Source organism: Drosophila novamexicana, unplaced genomic scaffold, assembly GCF_003285875.2.
Source record: "Drosophila novamexicana strain 15010-1031.04,08,12 unplaced genomic scaffold, DnovRS2.1 tig00001929-arrow-arrow-pilon, whole genome shotgun sequence".
Lineage (NCBI taxonomy): Eukaryota > Metazoa > Arthropoda > Insecta > Diptera > Drosophilidae > Drosophila > Drosophila novamexicana.
The window spans coordinates 223,839-247,433 of record NW_020824910.1 but is presented as its reverse complement, the minus strand read 5'-3'; the positions used below and the strand labels follow the sequence as shown (position 1 = coordinate 247,433).

At 41.0% G+C, this 23,595-nt stretch overlaps 1 long non-coding RNA gene across 1 annotated transcript; it reads left to right on the top strand.

The window, feature by feature from the left end:
* Nucleotides 1-2,604: 2,604 nt before the first annotated feature.
* On the top strand, nucleotides 2,605-4,756 carry LOC115768676. Its single transcript, XR_004018588.1, has 3 exons — nucleotides 2,605-2,733; nucleotides 2,789-3,686; nucleotides 4,566-4,756. It is a non-coding gene; the product is annotated as an uncharacterized LOC115768676 (long non-coding RNA).
* Nucleotides 4,757-23,595: the final 18,839 nt, after the last annotated feature.

Genomic DNA, 23,595 nt, shown 5'->3' with positions numbered 1-23,595 from the left:
TGGCTTCTATGATATCATAAGTTAGATGAACTGGGCCTCAAATAGATTTTGCAAGGCAACTTCGGGTTATGCAGCAGCTTCTATAAAAGGAATTCCTTTTTTGTGCACACATATGTCGGATCGAAGGACTTTAACATTTGGGTAAATGCGTAATACTCGTCTTATACTGTCAATATGATCCAAATTTCAAATGCATTTTTGCAAAGGCAGTTTCATTTTGACGGACAAGAAGCCAATTATACTCTTTTCACTGTGTGAACAGTCAAAAGTTTTATTTTAATCCGACTTTTTCCGTTTTTCAACATATCTTTCCGACTAAAGTAGGCATTTACGAGTTATAGCTCCATGCATCCGACTACTATGTGCATGACGATAAAGAAAGAGCCTGTCTGAGCGTTGAACTAACAAAAGAGAGGTTGCCAGTTCAAATCCATCAGCAATTGAAAATTTTAGAAGTTTTTTTTTATGTTCACAAAAGCAAAGCGACATGAGAGTCAAAGTTGAGAGTTCAAACCTCTGTGAACATTTATCTCTCATGTCTACAGGGATTCGATCTCTCTCTTTTCTTAAAATAAAAAGCTTCGTTCTTCAAGATATCGTGAGCAAATGCAGCAAACGACGAGCTTCATAAATCTCCTGAGATGTCTGTAAGGCCGTAACAAATAGTAGAATATAACTCCCAAGTGAAAAATCGGTCAGAAATAAAGCTTCTGGACTTTTAAGCCATATGTTAAGTTATTTGGGAGTTCCTTCCTCCTGTTACTCTCAGCTTTGCCGTAGATACTTAAACGTCCGGCTTCATTCGGCATCTGGCCGGCGTGAACCTTTCTCTGACCCTGGCTCTGGCCGCGGCTCTGCTTCAGCTGCCCTCAATCAGATCATAACCCATTCCATTGAAAATTGGCCATGTTTGATGTGGGTGGCCAGCGAAGAGTAGCATCCACTTTTTGTCCGGCACATTTTGTTCTTTTCTGTTGCGTACGTGCGTCGAGCCGAATGCTGGCAAATAATAAATAAATATATGTATATACACATGTGCTTAATATCCTTATGGGCCTGCTGGCATGCTGGCTGGCCGCGCTGCTCATGTATTTTTTACGAGTCTTTGCGCCAGGACAAAGGTCAGCGTGAGTGTGTGTGTGTTTTTTTTGTGCAATGGATTTGTTGTTGTTTCTGTTGTTGTTCTTGTTGGCCTTTGTCTCGCTTATTTGCGGTTTTTTTATGTAATCTCACGTTTGACGTATTGGTTTCAATATGCCCCGACTCCCTCCGGCAGCGTCTCGGGCTCAGGCTGAGGCCAAGCTGTCGGAATTGCAACGACTGCCTGCATTGGGTGTGGTCCAGAGCGGGCTCTCCACTCAGGCAGCGGCAACACGTACCACGCACTATGCTCCTGGCCCTCATGGCAAAGCGAGAGGGAGATCGAGTGCGAGTGAGAGGGCGTGTGGATGCAACACATCAAAATCAATCAGCTGAGCCTTTTGTTATTCACATTCGACACGGCTGCAGCGCCGCAAATTGACAGCTAGAGCCATCGACCAGACGCCCGACCGCCCGCCCGTCCGACAGCCCGCCGCCCTCTCTCGCCAATTCCACAATCAGAGAAGTCTATTGTTTTATAGAGACTCGCATATGCAAATGGTATAGACCAACCCCCGCCCATGGACATGGCCTAATCAGAGCGCAGCATTTGTTGCGGCAGCACTTGTCAAGCGATTCGTTTTGGTACCAGAATTTGATTATGGCGGCTCCCTCAGAGCAGCCCATGCTCTGGTCCAGCACTTTTATGGATTTTGACTGCTACTAAATTGATCTTAGAGCAATAACTGTCAATGGCTAATGAAGACGATTGCCTCAGTGAGCCCCCATTTCAAAGTGCGACGAGAATCTCAATTCGATGGCAACCGTTTTGGGTATGCAACAAATGAACAGACGTAATAATAGCTGGGTATATATATTAAATATAATATGGCTAAAAGATTAGCTCTATATATTATTTATCTTACATCTTAACGAGGGGCTCGATTCAACCTAGTTGCAATATAAGGAAAAGACAACTTAAATATGCCAAATATTCTTACTGCGGAGTGTTTTATAATTTTCACACTTGGTACACAAATATTTTTAAGAAATAAATCTACAAAATTGCTCAAATACATTCAATGCAAAGCCAAAATCTGATTGTTGCAGAAATTTAGCCACCGAAATCCATTTCTAATGTCAAAATCGGATGTGCCTCCGATTTCTCAGACAATTCAGACATTTCTTCAGCTACACGTGTAATTGAGCTAAGTTTCTAGTTTATGTATGTTTTATATATACATATATATATTGTATATATTCTATATATGCTGAAAGGCACTTGAAAATGCGGCACGCATTTTTGGTGTCGCGATCCGTTTTGAGCAGAGAGCGTGTTCAGTGTTCGTTGTTTGGTTGTTCCATTGAAAATTGATTAAACGGGTATAATGTTTTTGTGCAAGAATATGTAACACGGCAGTAGAAAGCGCAACGAAGCTCATTAAGTATATCTGCATATGCCCGATCTCGGAAACAACAATAGCTAGAGTCTGGTAGTTTTAAATAACTATTCCCATATATTATACGCAGAAGGAATTCATCAGTCTACCCCGATATCTTCGCCCATTTTTATAATTTCGATAATTATCGATATTTCAACTTGGTTATTTAAGCATAACTCGAGGGTTACAGGAGCTAGATACAACAAACTTGGTATGTAGATATACGTAAAGCATATGCAGACTAAAATTGTTCACTTTTTTGATAGATCGCCCCGTTCCAGCTCAAATTGGAAAAGGGCACTCGTTTGTAAAGGTTGAGCCTTGCCCTTGGGTATATACACACTTTTGTTTGCCATATTTGGGCCCTGAAAATGTTGAAAAGATCACACTATAAGCAAAAAAGTTAACCAAGAGTGCAAATCTCATAGTGTGCGGCTAAGGGTAGAAGAAGCATAACTGCAGCATACGTATGTTAGTAGGCATGTGGAATGGCGGCTTGGTCAGGATATCTCCTAGTCGGGCAAACCCGCCTACAGCACTCTTACTTGTTTTTCGGTGATTCGTTTAGGTCGGTGTTTGAAGCGCCAGCATTGTTGATGGTCGCGACCAACTGCAGGATGTTTATCATTGTCACTTGAATCTCAAGTTGTCTAATTCCCGTTGCATCAGCAACGTTCACTGTTCGCGGGGGTGTGTAAGACACACACACGCACACACAGGCACACACATACACATACTCGTAGACATATGTATGCCCTGATTCCGCCTTATAAACATGCTCGCATCATTGTCAAGCCGCGCTCGCTCCCTGCCTCTCTCTCCCACTCTCTATCTCTCGCTCGCTCTCTTTCTCTTTCCCACTCTCTCTTTCTCTCCCACTGTCTGTTCGTTTTACTTAAAACAAATTCCCAGCTCGCGCTCTGTTTTATTTATGGCATCTTCTATCTTGAGCTAGGGACAGGCGCACAATTTGGATCTCTATTGGCTCGCTAGTGGCCCCGTTATGTTAGGGCATCCAAGAAGAAGAAGAAACAGCAGACCGAAGATTAAATACTCTTTTAAATATGCGCTTGGGCAATGCTTTCATACTGATTGTTACTATAGAAGTGATATAATATAGTATTCGAAGCATAGCCCGTCAGATTTGAGTATCTTTAGAAAAAGGTATGTATCCATGCTAAAGTCTTTATTATCTGACCGATAATTCCTATTATATAGCCATCCGATGTTGATAAGATACGCTTTATATATGAAGAACTTATAAATGTCAAGTTGGGTCAAGGTACCATCAGAAATATTCGATTGGTTAAGCGTATGGCGACATATACCTTGCCTATATAATGTTTTATGTTCTCATTGTTTCGACTGTTGATGCGGAACATGAATATATATACTTTATAGCCTCTCATATGCCAACTTCTAAGCATGGCACATCTCGCGACATAGTTAAAGTATCCACTGCAAGGGTATACGATGAAGAAAGACAAAGGAACTGAAGACCGCCTCATTCAACAGTCGAGCGACTTTTTCGTCTTGTGCTCGGCTTTGCGTTCCTTTTGTCGGTTCGCTGTCCGTTTCAAGGACCCGCGAAATGTACAGTTATGCAAGAAATACACAGCAATTTGATCGATGGACCGTTCGGAATGTTTTCTTGTGTATAAAAAAGAAGATGAAGAGAAAAAGAAACCATATCGAGTTTCAGGCCAAATAACAGTATTGACAGGTCATTTGGATTTGTTTAAACTAAAAAACCAAACCAACTTTTTCAAAATAAACTAGGTTGGATTTTGGTAAATAATGAGCTATGCGGGAAGACACAGCGTTTTTTTAATCCAAAAATGTAATTTTTTAACTCTTAAATGCTTTAAATAAGTTTAATTCGAATCGAAATAATAAAGTTTATTTGTTTCTTTGTAAAATATCGAGCGCTGGGCTTAATCTATCTGCTCAACTAATTGATCTAGCTTTATTCCCATATAAAATCTATATTTATCTTATATTGCTATTAAATAAAACAAACTTAATCTGCTTATAATATTCCAGATGTTTGATGACTCTAGCTCTTAAAACCTAAAAGATGTGCTCAAAGAACAGAATTTCAAGCTAGCATTTATCGGAAAGAAATTCGTACTGCTACAGATATACGGACGAACGGAAAATGGACATGGCTAGCTCGACTCGGCTATTAATGCTGATCAAGAAAATATATACTCTGTGGGGTTTGGAGATGCTTCCTTCTGTCTGTTATATATATTTACACCAAAGCACAAAAAATAATAATAAAAGCAATTTTAACTCGCTTAATAAAATTACTCTTAATTTGATTAGTCTTTGTTTCTTATATAAATAATATAATCAGACAGTAGTGAGGCTCAAGACTTGAACCCAAAGTTAGCTGCTGCACATTTTTTTTTACAATTTCCGAGCCCAATCAGTCAATCAATCAATTAGTCAGTCAATCAGGATAAATTCTTTTATATGTAAGAAATTAAAATCGCGCAAGAAAAATTTTTTATGTGTGACCATTTTTCTTGCTTCATAAATGATATATTTAAGATATTATCCTTTTGTTTCCATCTTTAATTTAAGCTGAAAATCATTTTAAGAAATAATTCAATTCTTATTGAGTTTTAGTTCTTTTTTTTTTATTACCAAAAATCAAGGCATGCCACATATGACACACACACTTGCATGCACAATGAGTGCACACACATGTGTCTACATATTTGGTTAGTGTGTGTGTGCGTGTGTGTGTCCATAAAAACCACCCCAAATGCCGACCAATTCGTGACTTCCAATTGGCATTAACGTGTGCGCGTGTCCAATCAGTTTGCTGGCGCCATCTATGGCCGAAACGGCGAAACAGTGGCGGCCAACAGGTGGCGTTTGCCCAGCCAGCCAAACATTTAATCAAAATTCAATCAAATCAATGCAAAAAGTAACAAAAAACAAACATAGCAGTAGAAAACAATAAGCTGTGATACATTCCTTCCAATTGGAGTTCGAAATGAAAGCCAATTAGCTGCTGCGCTTGAAAGTATGCAATACAAGATCGTTGCCATAAAAGTAGGTGCCATAAAAAGCAAAGACACAAACCCTGAGCCACAGATCAATATGTGAGCATTTGGAAAAAGATCGTACAATTCCGAGTGGTCCCTTCGGATGCGTTATGGGGCTTACGAGCAACCCACACATGCACACATACACACACACACACACATTCTCACACACACATATACAACGGCCGTTAAATACAGTTGTGTGCCTTTATTTACAAACATGTGTGTGCGAAGTCGAAATGGACGTCCGCAACTTGTCTGTTTCTCCCTCACACACACACACACACACACACACACAAACAGAGCGAGCGAGTGAGCGAATGAGCGAGAGAGAGAGAGAGAGAAAGAGAGCCACCCTCGCCTTTACATATGGCCAAAAGTAAGGTCCGTGATAAAGCGCAAGACATGGCCCGGGTGGTTTTTGCCCATGGGCCAAGTGTGAGCTGGGGCAGCGGGGCAAGGGCTGGCCAGGCGGGCTGCTGCAACTGTTAGGCATGCCCGTCTCTATATGCTAAAATATTTTGCAAGCAAGTCTCGTGTGCGCTACGTGTATGTGTGTGTGTGTTGGTGGTGGCGGTGCTGGTGGTGGTGGTGATTCGCACTGGTCACACGGCCCAGTGGTGGGTTGCATACATTTCGCGAATGTTTGCCCGTCCAGAGTCGGAACGAGAACCAGAACAGAGCAGACCAAGCAATATCTAAGCACCCAAAGCAAAGACCCACACCACTGCACCACCCCAACCACACAACCACCCAGCGTGCCAACTCGCTCGCTTGTTCCTTTTGTTGTATGTTATGGCCATATAATGGCAGCACACACACACAGAGACACATACAGAGAGTGGGAGAGGGAAACCACCCTCTTGGCTCCACGAACAGCTCCCTTGCGTCTAGCTGCTGGCCGGGGCTACCTTTTGCTGCTGTTGCCAAACTCCCCTCCCCCCCTAACCCATCCACCATTCCCCCCTGCCACATCCGGCTGCATCATCAGCGCAACAATGTTCGCAAAAAGGACATTTTATATGTGCGCCATAAAGGCATTAGCATTATCGCTCGTTATGTCCTTGCGCGCTTAGTACCCTCTACCCTCACACCCAATCACACCCCCCGCCCGCCACCCACCCCTCTGTCTGTGTGTGTGCCTGTCCACCCTCAAAGCTCAAAGCGCGACAACGGCATATGCAAATGAGTTGAATTCGCAGAAGCCATCAATACATAGTTGGGCAAATTTCAAATTCGAATCCAATAAAGTGCTCGCTCGATATATTGAACAACTGCCCAGCTGGGGCTGCCACTCGCCGTGAGTTGCCAGTGTTGCCTGTGGCTTTTGTGGCTTTTGTGATTCATTTCACATTCGCATCGGCACATTTAGTTGGAGAATAAAGCTTTATTACATTTCTCGAAAGCTTTGCGCTTTAAGGCTATTTTCGCTGAAAGGTCACATTCAGGCTAAACTCCAGAAAAGAGACGCTGAAAAATATATTTTTCCATATTTTTAAAAGAATTGATGGTAATTAAGCAACAGCTTTTGTGAGCTTTAGTTGGCCTGTATACAACATTAGATCAAGCTCTCTTTAAGGATACAAAGTTAGATCAATCTTTTTCGCAGATTTGATGGCATTTGAGAAACAGCTTCGGCGAACAATTATTTGACATAGTTCAATTAACAAAGGCTACAAGTACAGCTCTAGTTCTATACATCAGACACTAAAAAATCACATTCTTTAAAGATTTTACTAAAACATTCGGAAGCTCTTTAGTTGAGATATGTAAAACCTAATAACATCGGCAAAAAATAACTTTTATTTAGCTGTTATTACCTTAGCTTGTTTCAAAGAATATTTACTGCAATTTTTAAGCCAGAGCTTTGAATTTACATTAGTTTTAGCTTTTAGGCAAATGTTTGGAAAAGCGGTAGGCTCTCAGCTTCTTGAAGCTTACCACATAACATTTTTTATCGATTGTCCATTATTTAGGTGCTCTAAAGTTCTTAAAGCTCATAGTACTTGTTCAAGAATATAGTTAAAATACCTTTTGCAGTAAATGTACAACTACTTACGTAGCTGGGCAAAGCTTTTGTGAATCGAAACAGTTAATGAACTGAAAGACACCATAGAAATACAGACAAAGCACGGTTTGATCTCTGATTAATATAAATGAGCTTTAGCAATCATTGCGAGCTTTTATAACAAAAAGCATGATAGAGCGGAAGAGTGTGTGAAAGGGAGAAAGAGGGAGAATATGAGAGAGAGAGAGCGAGAGAGAGGGAGAGAGTCTAATATACTGAACTGTAGATAATCGACTTGAGCTTTAGGTTTACATTGGCCTTGATATGTTCAATCTCAAGCGCTGGCCACACACACAGACACATATGCATTAGAGCCAAAAGCAAAGGCTTTGCTGCTGGTCGCAGTTATTGCCCGTAACATGTGCTCCAAAAGCCAAGAGCCAAAAGCAAAAGAAATTGAGTCAAGCATATATATTTGTGTGTGTGTGCGTATATGCATGCATATATATATTTATATATACATATATGATCCGCATTCGTACATAGATTTTATGTACTGGCAAGCATCCAAAGCGCATTAATCTAACGACCACATCCGGCACACAAAAGCTTAAGCCGCGCCTCGGCCCAGACGACTCCAAGCTCGAACTGTGGTCGCCTTTTTGTGTGTGTGTGTGTGTGTGTGTGTGTGTGTGTGTGCGTGTCCTTATACATTGCTTATGCTTATGTCCCTTACATATTTGTCATTTGGATGCTGCTGGCGATGTTCGCAGCGTTTGCAAATTCCCGATTTTGCACAAATCCAGCCAAGCTGTGTGTATCTCGCTTTCTCACTCTCTCTCGCTCTCCCCCACTTACTCTCTCTCTCTCTCTCTGTGTCGCTTTGTTTGTCGCTGTTTCTCTCTCTCTCTCTCTCTCACTCTCTCTTTTTGCTCGCGCTCTATGCAAATGCGACGGGCTTGTCCACGCCCCTGAGACGATGTGTACGAGATGTTTTGCATATCAAAAATATAAATCACTTGGCATAAGACCAGCATCCAAAACCTTTACCCCTGCCCCCATCTAGCTTTGCCTTTCTATAATCACCCCCACCCTCACACCACCCCTCCCACCCACACACTCCCTATTCGCCAACGGACCTGGCTCCATCAATGGTTAGATGGATGACGGCCTCTGCTCGGCACTCGAATCGAATCGTTTTGGTTTTTGCAATATTTTTTTTTTTATTTTTCTTTTGGCACACAGTATGTGTGTGTGTGTGTGTTTGTGTGTGTGTGTTTTATTTAGAATTCGACAGCTCGTTCCATTTGATTTTATTGCCCCAAGCGCGACCCGAGCCGGGAACCACATTCATGCCAAGCATTTCAGCCACACTTTGGTCTGCAGTCCGCAGCTAACAACATTCCGCAATCGACTAACATTTGCTGCCTCTTCCTCTTCTACTTCGACTTCTTCTTCTTCAGCGAAACACCACCCCAGTCACCCAACGATAGACCACCCACTCGACAGGCGGCACAGTTAGCGCCAGTTTGAACACTTTTTGCGCAAATGTTTTCGGTTTAGCGTTCGAATTCCGAAACAGTACAGTTGAGTATGCCACAGCATGGCATTTTTGTAGCACACACACTCACACACACTGAGGCACACACATGTCTATATATGCTATTGTGTGTGGTACATGCGCGCACACACACACACACACAGACACCCACATACACACTCACAGAGGGAGAAAGATGAAGAGAGAGAGAGTGAGCTAGGAGAGCGGGGGGATGAGGTTGAGTGGAGCGAAAAAGCTGCTTTTAAGAAATTGTCTTGTCGAGAGGTCAACACAAATCGAACCAAATCAACTTAAAAGCTGCAAAAACAACAAATGCCAGAGATTAAACGCACCTGCGATAAATATATATCTAGATAGATACATATATAGGTATTTAGGTATATAGATATATAGATATATATATATAGATATATAGATATATAGATATATAGATATATAGATATATAGATATATAGATATATAGATATATAGATATATAGATATATAGATATATAGATATATAGATATATAGATATATAGATATATAGATATATAGATATATAGATACATAGATATATAGATATATAGATATATGGATATATAGATATATCGATATATATATAAAGATATATACATATATAGATATATAGATATATAGATATATAGATATAAAGATATATAGATATATAGATATATAGATATATCGATATATATATAAAGATATATACATATATAGATATATAGATATATAGATATATAGATATATAGATATATAGATATATAGATACATAGATATATAGATATATAGATATATAGATATATGGATATATAGATATATCGATATATATATAAAGATATATATATATAGATATATAGATATATCGATATATATATAAAGATATATACATATATAGATATATAGATATATAGATATATAGATATATAGATATATAGATATATAGATATATAGATATATAGATTTATAGATATATAGATATATAGATATATAGATACATAGATATATAGATATATAGATATATGGATATATAGATAAATAAATACATAGATAGATAGATATATAGATAAATCGACTGTGCTTTCGTATAATAATTGACTTTTCCTCGGCTTCTCCCTATGTCAGCTATATGATATAGTGGTCTTATCCGATCGATTCCATCATATGCACTGTCTAGAGCAAAGAAGCGAATCATATGTCAAATTTCATTACGATAGCTTCATAGCTTCATCCATAATTAAGTAGATGGATAGTCGAAACATAGTCGCATCACACATAATCTATGTTGATTTGAGTACAATATAAGCACGCGATATACATAAATCAATATAACAGTGCCCGGCTAGCATATACCCAACTTTTTCTGCCCTCAGACCCACACTATGGGCAATGGATGCTTGAATAACTTCGTTGTTTAAAGTTCGAGTCCTATGAAACTATCGGAGCTTGAATATGAGTTGGGAAAGTCTGTAAATACATCATGTTCAGGCTATGCCTTCAAAAATTATCCTTTTTATGTTCTAATGAAGTTTGTTGTTGTTTTGTTTCGGGATACTTTCCAAAAGTGAAATATTTTGTATTACACTAGCCTTTATGTTATTACACCTTTTCAATGGATGCAGGGTATGAAAACACGTAGAAAAAGTCGTCGAAATTTAAAAGTTTGTAATATCCTAATCCATGTGAGAGTACATCGTGTGGTCTATATCCTAATTGTTTCCATAGGCACGATATCTATTTATTGTGCATGTATTCCCAGATATTTTCCCAATTAAAAGGATTTAATTCATATCCTTGAAGCTTGACAGTCCCCTGTCGCATTCTAGCTGCGTGTACAGTTCTGTCATATTTACAGTTTGGTTTTCCATTTATTTTTCTCACACTACCCGCACCCGCCCCCGCCCTGTATGCCATTTGATGTCATCCATTTTGTAATTGCCTGTTTTGCCAATTCGCTGAAATGCGTCACGAATATCGTTGAATTCCACCCCGAGAGGAGAGCGACGTATTTTCGGTCCACCAAATGCAATTGCCATTGACCACACCCTCCCTTTCAGGCTGCACGCCCTCCCTTCCTGCCGGCCGCATGCCTGCCTGCCTGCCTGGCAGCCCGCATGACCCTTGGCAAAAGGACGCACGGACACGAGCCTATTTCCCTATGCCATGTGGGTTGTTTCTATGTTGTGCGTGTGTGTGTGTGTGTGTGTGTGTGCGCGCGCGCGTGTGTGTACATGCGTGTGTGTGGGGTTAAATTGACCAATGTGCAGGCTTCTTTCCGCCTGTAGGCGATGGCGTCGATTGCGGACGCAGAAAACTATGTGAATGTTATATAAAAAATAATATCTATCCAAATAAAAGATATGGATATGCATACATATATCCTGAGATATTATAAATATATATAGCATATGCTAAATTTTTATATCATATGGGTAAAAATAACTTTTATTATGAAATAAAGTTAAAATCATAAGCAACATTATAGGCCATCTATTTTGAATTTAACTACCTAATACTTATTTTAGAATTGTCTACATTTCTTTGAACTAAACTCAAGCCAGATATATAAATTCTCATGATCTCTGCTTCATATGCCAGCAGAACGTTGACGAATGCCGCACAAAACAGAATGGAAAACTGTTATGAGAATAAGTGCGTGAGTGAGAGAGCATATATGAAATACAGCTTGAAATAAACTGCTATATAGTCTATTATATAGATGTTGTTTTTAGTCGGCTTTACCTTAACTAACTTGAACATTTTCTGATTTCCCATTTAATAATAAGATTTAAAAATACAAAGCCTCAATAGTTAAGGTATGAATACATTGAACAACAAATAAATAACAAAGTTAAGAACTTGATTTAAATTAAATGTAAAATGCATTAAGCCTTCACAATTAACTGCATCTCTCTCTCGCTCTAGGCATCTACAACGCCCCCCCCCCCCCCTTCCCTCTTTCTCTCTCTCTTTCCTTCTCACGCTTGCTGCTTAACTAGGTTAACTCCACTAATTAGACACATTTTTTTATAGAGCTTTTTTAAAACCATTTCGTTTGGGTTTTTTTTTTTTTGCAGCCGAGCCTCTTGCCACTTGCCACCAGCCGTGTCTGCCGCTGCTGCACAGATAGACACTGTCGGTGGCAAGTTGGGGGAAAGGGGTCTGGGGGTTGGGGGGAGCTAGAGCGTGGCAAGAAAAAGAATTTGCACAGAGTCAAGAGTGAAACCAGCTAATAAATTATGCAGCCGTCGAGCAACTGTGCAATTTCATGAGTTCATTTTACAAGCCAAGAGTGGGCTCCAACTACCTGCCCCTGTCCCTGTTCCTGTCCCTGCCCCATGCCCCATGCCGTCGCTGCCATCATCAGCGAAGTGGCGCCACTTTCACTTTGCCTTGGCAGCAAACTTGCCAACTTGTTGCACAAACCATTTTTTTTATTTTTTTGCTTTTCTCGAGTTTTTTTTTCTGCCTTATCTCATTTGAAATTATTTGCTTTTACAGCTGTAAGAAAAGAGAAGAAGAAGAGGAAGAAAGACACAAAATAAAAAACAAAAGGAATGTTGCGTGGAGCGGGCGAGGGCGCGGCTGAAAAGTGTGTAAAGCATGGCAAACAAAGCGGGCAAAACAAAACGAAGCAAATAAATGGCGTCTCGCGCCCGCCCCCAAACACCCCGTTCGCCCCGCTTCCAGCCGCCCCCGCAGCCAGACGCGCGACAAGCCAAATAAAATAAAAATAAAAAAACTTTTTCATTACATTTCCCAGTTCCGCATTAAAGAAACGCGCAACGCGACGACCTTGAAATGGGAGGCAACAAGCGGCAGCAGAGAGAAAAGAAGCAGAAGAAGAAAAAAAAAAACAACACACAACAAATGAGAGACGAGCCAAAGAAATAATCATAATAATAATAAAAATGGCAGAAAGAGCATGAAAATAAATCAGTCTACAATCACACACACACACACACACACACCGGCAGCCCTCAAAAGCATACGCGATGCCCGCCGCCCCGCACACCGTGACAAAGGTCACAGCATTCAGCTGAAGCAGCGCTGCTATGAGCAGAGGGGGCTGGGAAGGAGGGGGGAGTGGGTACGCTTACATTATCCACAGCGTAATTTCTAACAGCAACAACAACAACAACACGCCAGAAAGCTAAACGAAGCAAAGCGCACACAAAAATGAGCTGCGTTGTAAAGGTAGCGGGGGGGCGGGGGGAGGGAGGGTGGAGGGGGAGTTACGCTGCGCGCCAGCCTCATGGACTGCCGGGGGTACGGGGTCCGGGGGTCAGTGCAGGCAGTCGGCTCAATGTCGTCAATTAGAGACTCATTACGCTCTCATTGCAGACGGCGGCCAGACTTACACACATACACACACACATACACACATACACACACACATACATATATATATATATATATATATATATATGCATATACATATGTATTACTGCTAGCTTTTTACGTTTCTTGCTCTCTTTATTTCTTGTTTTTTGTTTTTTTTTTTTTGTGCCTTTGCCTTGCCTTGTCTTTCGTCCTTGCCGCTTGGTCCTGCATTCTTTTATTGTTTCTCTACTGCTCGCGTCGCGTTTTGTTCTTGTTCTTTATTTTGCTTTCTTTCTTTCTTTCATTCTTTCTTTTCTATTTTTTTACAAAAATTCATTCATGAAAAGAAACGCGTTAAGTGTGAGGCACTTCGACAACTTTTGGTGTTTCAGAATAGCCCCCCCTCCCCCCAATCCCTCCCCCCCCCAGCATAAAACAAGTGTTTGTAGTTCATTCTAAAACGACGCACAGTGTGCCAAGATAATTGAACGGAACTAGTTAATTCAGTCGAACTTTAACTGTATTTACAGTGCTTTTAACTTGCAATTAAAAGCTAATGAAATATATTCTCTAGGCTGCCTAAAATGATTCATTATTCGAATTATTACAAATATTAGGTAGAGCCTTTTCTCGTTTAAGCCCATTTTTGTGTTTTATACTTATAGAGATTGCATTTTTTAATATAGTTGTAAGCTTAGTAGCTGCTTACCTTGTTAGTTAAGTGACCCACTCGGTATTCTTGCATTCCAAGTTCAAGTAAATCAGCCTGTAAAAAGTAGTGTAATAATCATTAACAATTTGACAAAATCCACAAGTGAAGATTGGTTAAATCAAAGACAATATAAGCACTGTGTTAAATATAGTTAAATATTTTTATTTAATAGATTTCTATGGATACATTATTAAAGGATTTTGAATGATTCTTTTGATATAATAAAATATTCTTTAAAATCAAAAAATAAAAATAATATGTTATACTTTTTTATATAAGTTGCATTTGGAACTTCCTAAATGATATCTATAGATACATAAAGGGATTTAAAAATTAATTCCTTTGAAGTAATTGAAGTTCCCAAAAAGAATTATGATATTCTATTGAATAACATTTGTATTCTTAAATTCTCTGACTTAGAATCTTGCTTCAAGATGTTATTAAAGGCCTAAAGCCCAAACTTATAGCTGTAAAAACACATTTTTCTTGATGTGCTTCAAATAAAAATAAGACTTCAACGGAATCGGAAATTATAATACAACGTTAAAAACAAAGTACCTTCCAGCCAATGTGAATTTCACCAAGTAAATAAAATACAATTTAACAAAATAGAACTCCACTAAAATTCCCAAACGGTTGTGGCCCTAGCTCTCTAAGCAGTAAAAGAACGTATTTGCAAGCAACTCAATTAACGGTTAATTAGTCTAATATTCACTTGACTTTTGAAAAGTTTCTAACCAATGTGCCGGGCAGCGCTTGAGCAGGGGGCATGCCGCGCCGCTCTGGCTGTAAATAGATGGAAAATTGTGGCATTTAAAATTAAAATTCAAATTGAGACTTGACTGGCAAGGACGTGCCACCAGCCAGCACTAGGCGAGACTCGCACCCCCACGATGCTGGGAGGGGGCGTGGGGGCAGGAGCTGGGGTGCGACTGCCAGCACTTTTCTATTTGCATTTCGCTTTTCTTTTATACACATTTTTATTATTTTTTATGGCGCCGCGTTTTCAGGTCGCATTTTTTAAATACTCGCAGCAACTGTTGCTGCCGCTGCTGCTGCTGCCGCTGCTGCTGCTGCTGCTGCTGATGATGCTGCTGTTGCTGTTGTAAGCCGTGGCAACTGTTGCTGTGTTGCAAGTTCACCGCTTTGGGTGACCTTCAAATGATGTTTGTTGCTGGCCACGCCTACCATGCCAGCCGCCCAAAGACCGAACGGCTGTTGCATTCAATAACATGGCCCGTAATTTATGCCAAGTGCCGAGCGCCGCGTCCAAAGGACACTCGAGACACAACGGGGAGATTTTTTGTGTTTTTTCAAATCATTCCAAATAGTTTATATATATATATATATATATATATATATGTCTATAAATACATGTATATAGATGCATGTACACATAGATTGGGATTTTTCGCTTGGGCTGGCTGCAATAGCGCGAAGACCACTTGAATAATTTACATTTTAAGGAAGCGTCGAGCGTGACGATGCTTCCCGCTACACGCTTCTCGCTCCTCGTTGCCTGATGGTGGTGAAAAGCAAGTAGAGAGAGAAAACATGGAAGCGGTATCTGCATCCCAGCGGGCAGCTGAATCCAGCTTCCAGCATCGAGCATCGAGCATCCAGCTGTTGCCGCTATCGATCCTGGCAGGCGACAGTGCGTGAAGAAGTTCTCGAGTGGAGCTCTTCACTTTTGGCCACGCTGTGAAGATCCCTTAGCCTCATCGCATCCTAGCATCGCGATAAGCCAAACGCTCTAGAAACTACTTTAACAATTTTCTCTCTATTAGCCTTTGGCATCGAAGCCAAAAAGCGATTACCTCATTCGGTCCATCTCCTTTGAGAGACTAATTACGACCTTTGCTTTCTTAAGCTGACATTAAAACAAAAAATAAAAGAATATTTAAAATTAAATTTCAAATAAAAACGAGAAAGAAAAGCATATTCAAATAAGACTTTGACATAAACACAATAAAGAAACTAAGATTCAAAGTTGACATCAAAGCACAAAAAGAAAAAGAAATAAAAATTAAAATAATTTTCCAACCTAAGTAGGGCGCTTGCCCAGCTTAAACGACGCGGCCCAAGATGAACAGGAAACTAACCGACTTTTTTAACTAATTAACTTTTTTAATAAGCCCAATCATCAAAAACATCTGAGCCTACACTCAAATTGAACCATATTTGGTTCGGAACAAATATAATAATAAACTAGAATTATTTTCAAATATTTACAGTTAAACGGGCAATTATAAATGTTTTTCACATTCCAAATTTGATTACTTTAGCCTGAAAATTGTAGAAGACTTAGAAAATAATTGAAAATTTTCGACTATATTTAAATTGTATTATTTCGAAGAAAGAAAACTCTTCAAATTTGAATTTTCGCATGCTAACAAGCTGTGAGAAAACTTTATATAAATCTCTTTGAATGGGAAATAGCAACAATTTATTTACAATACTTCGTCGGTCAGCCGAAATATGTTGGAGATAAAAATATATTAAAGGAATGTTGTTTCACTTTTGCATTTTAATAACCTAACCTGTATTTACTTATTTATTTATTATATTTAAATATTTTGATGCCAGGATATTTGCTAGCTGATTTGTTGAATATTAATATATTTTTAAATATATTTCTGATCGACTTTTTGTTAAAAGCGTGAAACACATTAAAAAAAAGGTCCAGTTTCAAAGAGAGTTCGTTTGGTAAACAAAATAGTTTTAGACAAACGTTTTCCACCAATTTTTCACGCTTGCGGATGGAATTCTCATAAGCGCTCTCTGAGCATAAGCTAATACTACAGTTCAACTAACTTGGTCAAGCAGTCAGTTAAGCAAAACTGTTTTATATTAATAGATTAGCTTAACGAAATGTAGTACAGTGAAACGCCTTATAGAGCTGAAAATGGGTATGTCCTGATTCATAATTTGGCCCAAGAGTGAGGTTCGCCCAAGAGCAGTGGCCGTTGTGCAGTTTTTACTGTTTATGGCATAAATTAGATAAGATGTGACGGCAATGCGGGACATAAGAGATGGTATATGGTCTGTGGGAGATGGTCTATGGTAAATGGTAAATGGCATACGGGCTGTGCGATGCGCGGCAAAAGTAATAATTTTCACGGTGTTTATGGTGCGTGTGTCATGTTACATAACTCTAGGCAACCACTTACACACACACACACACACATGCACAGACACACACACTCGCTCAGAGGCACACACACACATGCATGGCACACACCCTTCCCTTGAACCGGGGTTCGATGCAGCAAAACCTCCTCGTGCGCTGCCCAATTTGCATGGGTAATAATTTTGTCGGTAGATCCGGAGCTATAGTTAACCGTTACAATGTCTGTCAATCGCGCTCAAACCGAAATTTATACCTTTTTTTCGAATTTTAATTAAATGCCATCGTCTAACGTCTGTGCACCTCTCTTCACCCTTCCCCCTTCCCCAATCAACCCAACGCCCTTGCGCCTTGCCTGTCGCCTGTTTGCATATTGCAATTTTTTATAGCTGCAGCTCGTTGGACGGGAGGGAACAGGAGCAGGAGAGGGCATTGTGAAATGCGCCTTTCTCTAATTGCGGCGCACATGTAGCGAAGGGTTTTCCTTACACACACACACACACACACACACGGACACGGACACAGACGTGTGCATCTTGTTGCATTGAGGGATTGGTCTTCAGATTGCATATCCATCAACGGCCCAGATAATTGAAGTCGGGCGCGCATTGAAAATTTACATGCGGCGCGTTGCCGCGTTGAGCGCAACCCTAAGCTAACCCTACCTTAGCCCCTGCCCCCTGGCCCCTACCCCCTGGCCGTAGACAACCCTGTGGTTTACTATTTTCATGCGTTTTCTTTTGCATTGAGTCTTGTAATTTGATTACAAGAAAGACGGCTGGGCGCATCGAAAAGACATTCGAGAGATGCGTTTGATTTCGGGCCAAGAAGGGAAAGGGCAGGTTGCGAACCCCTTTCCCAGGCCCTAATGTCAGCCTAGAGTCGACTTAGATCCTGCGTCCTGTATTCGCATGCAAAGTACCCGCCGTGCAATTAATGCCAAAAGGGGTGCGAACTCTGCCTCGCAACAACAACTAAAGCATTTCCTTCAAGAAAATTCGCACGATAGGCAAATCTATTAAAATTCCTTTTTGGATAATTTGCATTGCCGTCCATGTGACAGTTGGGACTGTTGGGCAAACGCAAAATTTTGATTGACAGCCCCCTGAAATCCCCTTGGGAAAGTGTGCACCGTGTAACAATCCTGCAAATTCATAACCTTAAATGCTATATCATTTTACGTGGACTTTCTGAAATGCTATGGTTAACATGCATGTCACAAAAAATGTACTTTAAAGTAAAAGGAGTTGAACAAAAATAAACTAAACCAATTAAAACTTGTTTTGAAAATGCAAGAGGTTAAAAGGTATAAATTATACTCGACATTATTTTGTACACGAAATGAAACCTCAAATATCGAATATATTAAGATCCGAAATATATTGAAGAGCCCACATAATATGCCTATTTTGATGCCCTGAACCCATTAAAAAGAGTTTCTGGCAAAAGAATTTCACAGACTGAGGAAAGCATCTGCGACTCTATAAGCTATATATATTCATGATCATGTTCCAAATCTGTCTGTCCATCTGTTTGATCGCATTCCAAATTTGTCTGTCCTTCTTTATGAGAGAGACTTGAAATATATATGTATATGCTCGTATGCAATACGCAAAACGAGCTTAACTTATTGATTCGATATGTTTCCCCATTTTCTTAATGTCGATAAATATCGATTTCGATACATTCTAAGCTAGTTACTCGTAAACTGTCAACAGATTTCAAACCTTTTGTACACCTTCCCACATTACCCCAAAAAATCGACATTCCATTTAAAAAGTGGAGCCTAAAGACAAAAACAAATATGTTAAAAGTACTTATTCGTTCAATTTCAGTCTGTTTTATATTAAATCAAGAATCAAGCTGAGCATATGCCACGTTTTTTCAATTGAGCTCAAGCCTAAGCTACGGACGCTCGTTGAAACGTTTAAGGATAACGCACAAAAGAGAAAAGCAAAAAGCGCATAAGAAATGTGTGAATATTATAGATACGTTTTGTTTATTAACGACGACAATTAAATCAAATGTCGGCATGCTTATCGAGTCCCAAGATTGGGACTTAATGGGCGGTCTAAATGTCGAGCGACAAATATCCTAAATAGCGAAGTAATTGCGAGTATGTTTGATGTACGGATGAATGATGTACGCCTTATCATACATAATCGATAAAAATTGATGAAATATATATTTATTTATGTATCTGTAAATGTTATATACACAGTTGACGGGTATAAACAATTTGCAAGACAGCTTTATATTACAAATTATTTCTCTTGGTTAGTTTAATGAGTTTTTCCGGCGAAACAACATGAAAATAAGGGGCAAGAGAAAAATTAACTAAAAAGAAAACGTTGAGTGAAAATTCTTTCGAACGAAACATTTCTCTTACGCTGTCAAAAGTTGTGAACTGCTGTCGTAATTGAAAACTGTACCTTAACATAAGATACACACACGGACACACACATAACACACATAACACACACACATAACACACACGCATGCACAGCTACACGTCAGCAAAATGTATTGACTTTTAACTTGGCAACCCCTTCGCCCACCCAACCTAACCACCCACGGCTTAATGCCAGTTGTTGTTTTTGTTGTTGTTGTTGCTATTGTTGTTGTTGTTGTTAGAAAAAGGACGCAGAGCGCAGCAGCGAAGATGAACGAACATCAAATGTGCGCTTGGGATGGAGACTGGAACTGGGGCTAGGGTCCAGGCTCCACACAAACACACACCCAGATACACACACATGGCACACACACACACACACACACACACACACACACACACACACACAGCGCAGTTCAGTTCGGCTTTTACGAGTATTGGCCCAAATGGCAGCGACTCGTGAATCCTGACAATGTCCACACACACACACACACACATGTCAAACATATACACACACATACACAAAGCGATTTTCACTTAATTTGTTCAACGCTGGCAACCAGTCCCATTAACATATTGAAATCGATTAATACACTCACATGTTTGTGTGTGTGTGTGTTTTTTGTGAGTGTGTGCGCGCTTGTGTGTCTGTGTTTTTTTTGTGAGTGAGTGTGTGTGTGTGTGTGTGTGTGTGTGTGTGTGTGTGTGTGTGTGTGTGTGTGTGTGAACTTAATTAGGAGCCAACTGGCATGTCTATAATTATATACATACATGTACATACAGTAATCGCTCGGTTTCACAGGTTTCGACGAATTCACGAAATTCCATATATTTGTTTTTAGTATCTAATATTTTCTAATACAACAAGAAAGCCGAAAAGTAAATACACTTGCGGACATGAGTATATACAGGATTTTCCCTATATACATTTCGTGTTGGGAATACATATGATATATATCAAATATCAGCTCAGCTGTTGTTGCTCATCAAGAATATATATACCTTATAAAGTGACAGAGACTCACGTTTACCTGTTACAAACATATTCGCAAGCGCATCATATCCGTTTTGAATGTTTAACAATGGGTATACTTTCATGGGGTCGAATTTATTTTACTGCAAAATTTGCAAATGTTCGCTAAGTTGTACTTTTCGAGCGTTCACTGTACCAAAGCACAGACACTCCTTGAAGGAGATCCTTTGGTCATGCTGTACAAATGCTGCGAGTGTGCGGGAGTGTGCGTGTGTATGTATATGTGTGTGTGCATGCTCATATGTGAGCAAAATGGCCGACGAGCTACTCATTTGCCGTCAAACAAAACTAATTTATGCGCAGCAGTAGCAGCTAGCAGGGTGGTTGGGGCTGTCAGCTAGGGGTTGCAGGTAGATTGTAGGCCGCCCGGAATTGGGATTGGGGTATGCTGGGGCCAGGCAGCCTGCCATGCAGCCTACCATGAAGCTGGTAGCTGGCAACCATATCATGTGTGGTCGCCATCAATTTAAATGAAAAGGTTGAGGGGAGGTGGAGGAGGATGGGGTTGCACCACCGTGTGGTTAGCTGAGGTCCAAGCAGAAGCAACCCCCAACAAAACAGCAAGTGGTCCTCAGCAGCGGCAGCGACTGCGGCAGCGACAGCGACAGCGACTGCGACTGCGACGTCAGCTGCACCCTTTTTGCAGAAAGCAAATACCGCGTTTAAGTTGGGATTTTTATTTTGATTTTGTTTTCTTGTGTTTTTTTGCGGGGTTGGGCGGGCGGTTTGGTCAGGTCATTGAGTGGTTGGATGCGGTGGGCAGGGCTCGAGCAGCGGCGCAGAGCGTTAGATGGAGTGACAGCAATGGCAGACACGCACACACACAGACACACACAGACAGTTGCTCACATGTGAGGGTGTGCTGCTGCCTATATGCATGTCTTGCTCGCACACACACACACACACACACACACACACACACACACACATACACACACAGACTGAGAGACATGTGTGTGGCTGAGCGTCTGAGCGGGAGGGCTTTGGTCCTGAGCCCACCGAAACGCCCGTTTAAGGGAAGCAAAATGTATTGCTCATCGAAGGCTATCGAATGTGTGTGGTCGTTCGCATCCACGTCCTCGGTCCCTGACGTCGGCGTCGGCGCTGGCGTCGGCCTCGTCCTGGACGCGTCGTGAATTGTCGTTTTCGCTCGTGCTGCCACACGAGTTGCTGCCGCTGCTAACAATGGCAGCAACATTGCTGCTGCTGCTGCTGCTCCTGGTGGCCGAACATGTTGCGTTGTCGTTGTCCATTTTGTTGTGCGTGTGTGTGTGCGTGTGTGTGGGGGCACACACATGTTGTCTCGCATGGCGCTTCGTGTTTTATTACTCGACCTGCGTACTATTCGAATGCGAAGCGCCCAAAAGCACACACACACGCATTGAATATTAGTCGCAGCCGAAACTTGATGCTCAGCCACCCACACACACCCACCCACTCACACACACACACATGTGCTTCGCTTTCGCACATTTTGAACTTTCGTTTGCTCCATCTCGCTCGCCATATAGCCGCATCTTTAATTGAAGGACTTTGCGCAGCTCACACACACACATACACACACACACCGCCGCCCCCGTGGCCCACACCTGTCACACACTAACTCATTCGCTAGCTCGCTCTGACTCCAGCTGCTTACCTCTGTGTGTGTGTGTGTGTGTGTAGGAGTCCATGGCAGTGGCTACACATGTGAAGAATGGAGAGCAAATGAATATCTTATGCTTATAATGGGCATTGCCCGGGACATACGAGGACATATACATGAGTGTGTGTGTGTGTGTATGTGTGTGTGTGTGTGTGTAGGACACGAGAGGACATTCACGAGAACGTCAGCGTTCCAAAACAAAAGGCAGCAGTTGGCAGCGCTGCTCGCGTCGCCGTTGCCGTTGCTGCTGAGTAGCCCTTTGACTACTGTGCAGACGTCACATCCCCGCGCGCCACCCCCCCCCCCCCCCTGCCACCTTTTGTCTCTACCCCACCCAACACCCACTTCATATTGTCTCCCCACACACATGTATGTCCTGCGGGTGCGCCCACACACACTCACCGCTCTCTCTGTGCAAGTGTATGTGTGTGTGTGTGCTGGAGCACTTTTAAACATATGCACATTTCGTGCTATCAGCGACGGCCACATGAGTGCAATAGAGAGCGTGCGAGAAAGAGACAGCCGGCGATAAAGGGTGCGAGCGCGCGCGAGTTAGAGTGAGAGGGCCAGAGAGCGGTCGAAATTCGCGGAGAGGCCAGTGAAAAGCTTATGTAAGCCAATACATACACAATGCGCGATATTTATGTGCCACATACACACACACACACAAGCACACACACACACATAGCATCTACACGTCGCACATGTGGCAGAACTTTCATATTCGATTTTTCATGATGGCTCGCTCAAAAGGTTTTCCCTGCTTTTCTTTTTTTTCTTTTCTTTTCCATTTTGTTTTTTTTTTTTTTTTTTTTTTTTTTGTACACATATTTTGGTTAGCGCTGAGAAGCTGCTTACATAAGTTCTCCAATATGCAAATCATTTCAATTATAATAACCAGGGCCGCAAACTCAAACAAAAATTGTCGCTGATTTGCTTCAAGGTTCGGTTAATGAACTTTGTTTCACAGCGCACCGAAGCGGTTCGCTTCAAGCCCCGTTTCCAATCGAATTTGTGTAGATTTTGATTTAAAATTGAGCTTGGAAATGTTAAAGTATGCAATTTCAAGACATCAAATAAGTTTTCTGAAGAACAAGTTCTTTGGGCCAAGTTTCAAATAAATTAACTAATGTGAATCTCTGCCTACGACATGCATGTTGTGATATTAAAGACCAGCATTAGGCAGTTGGTGTTCTTTATAGGCTGTTCCGCAAGCTT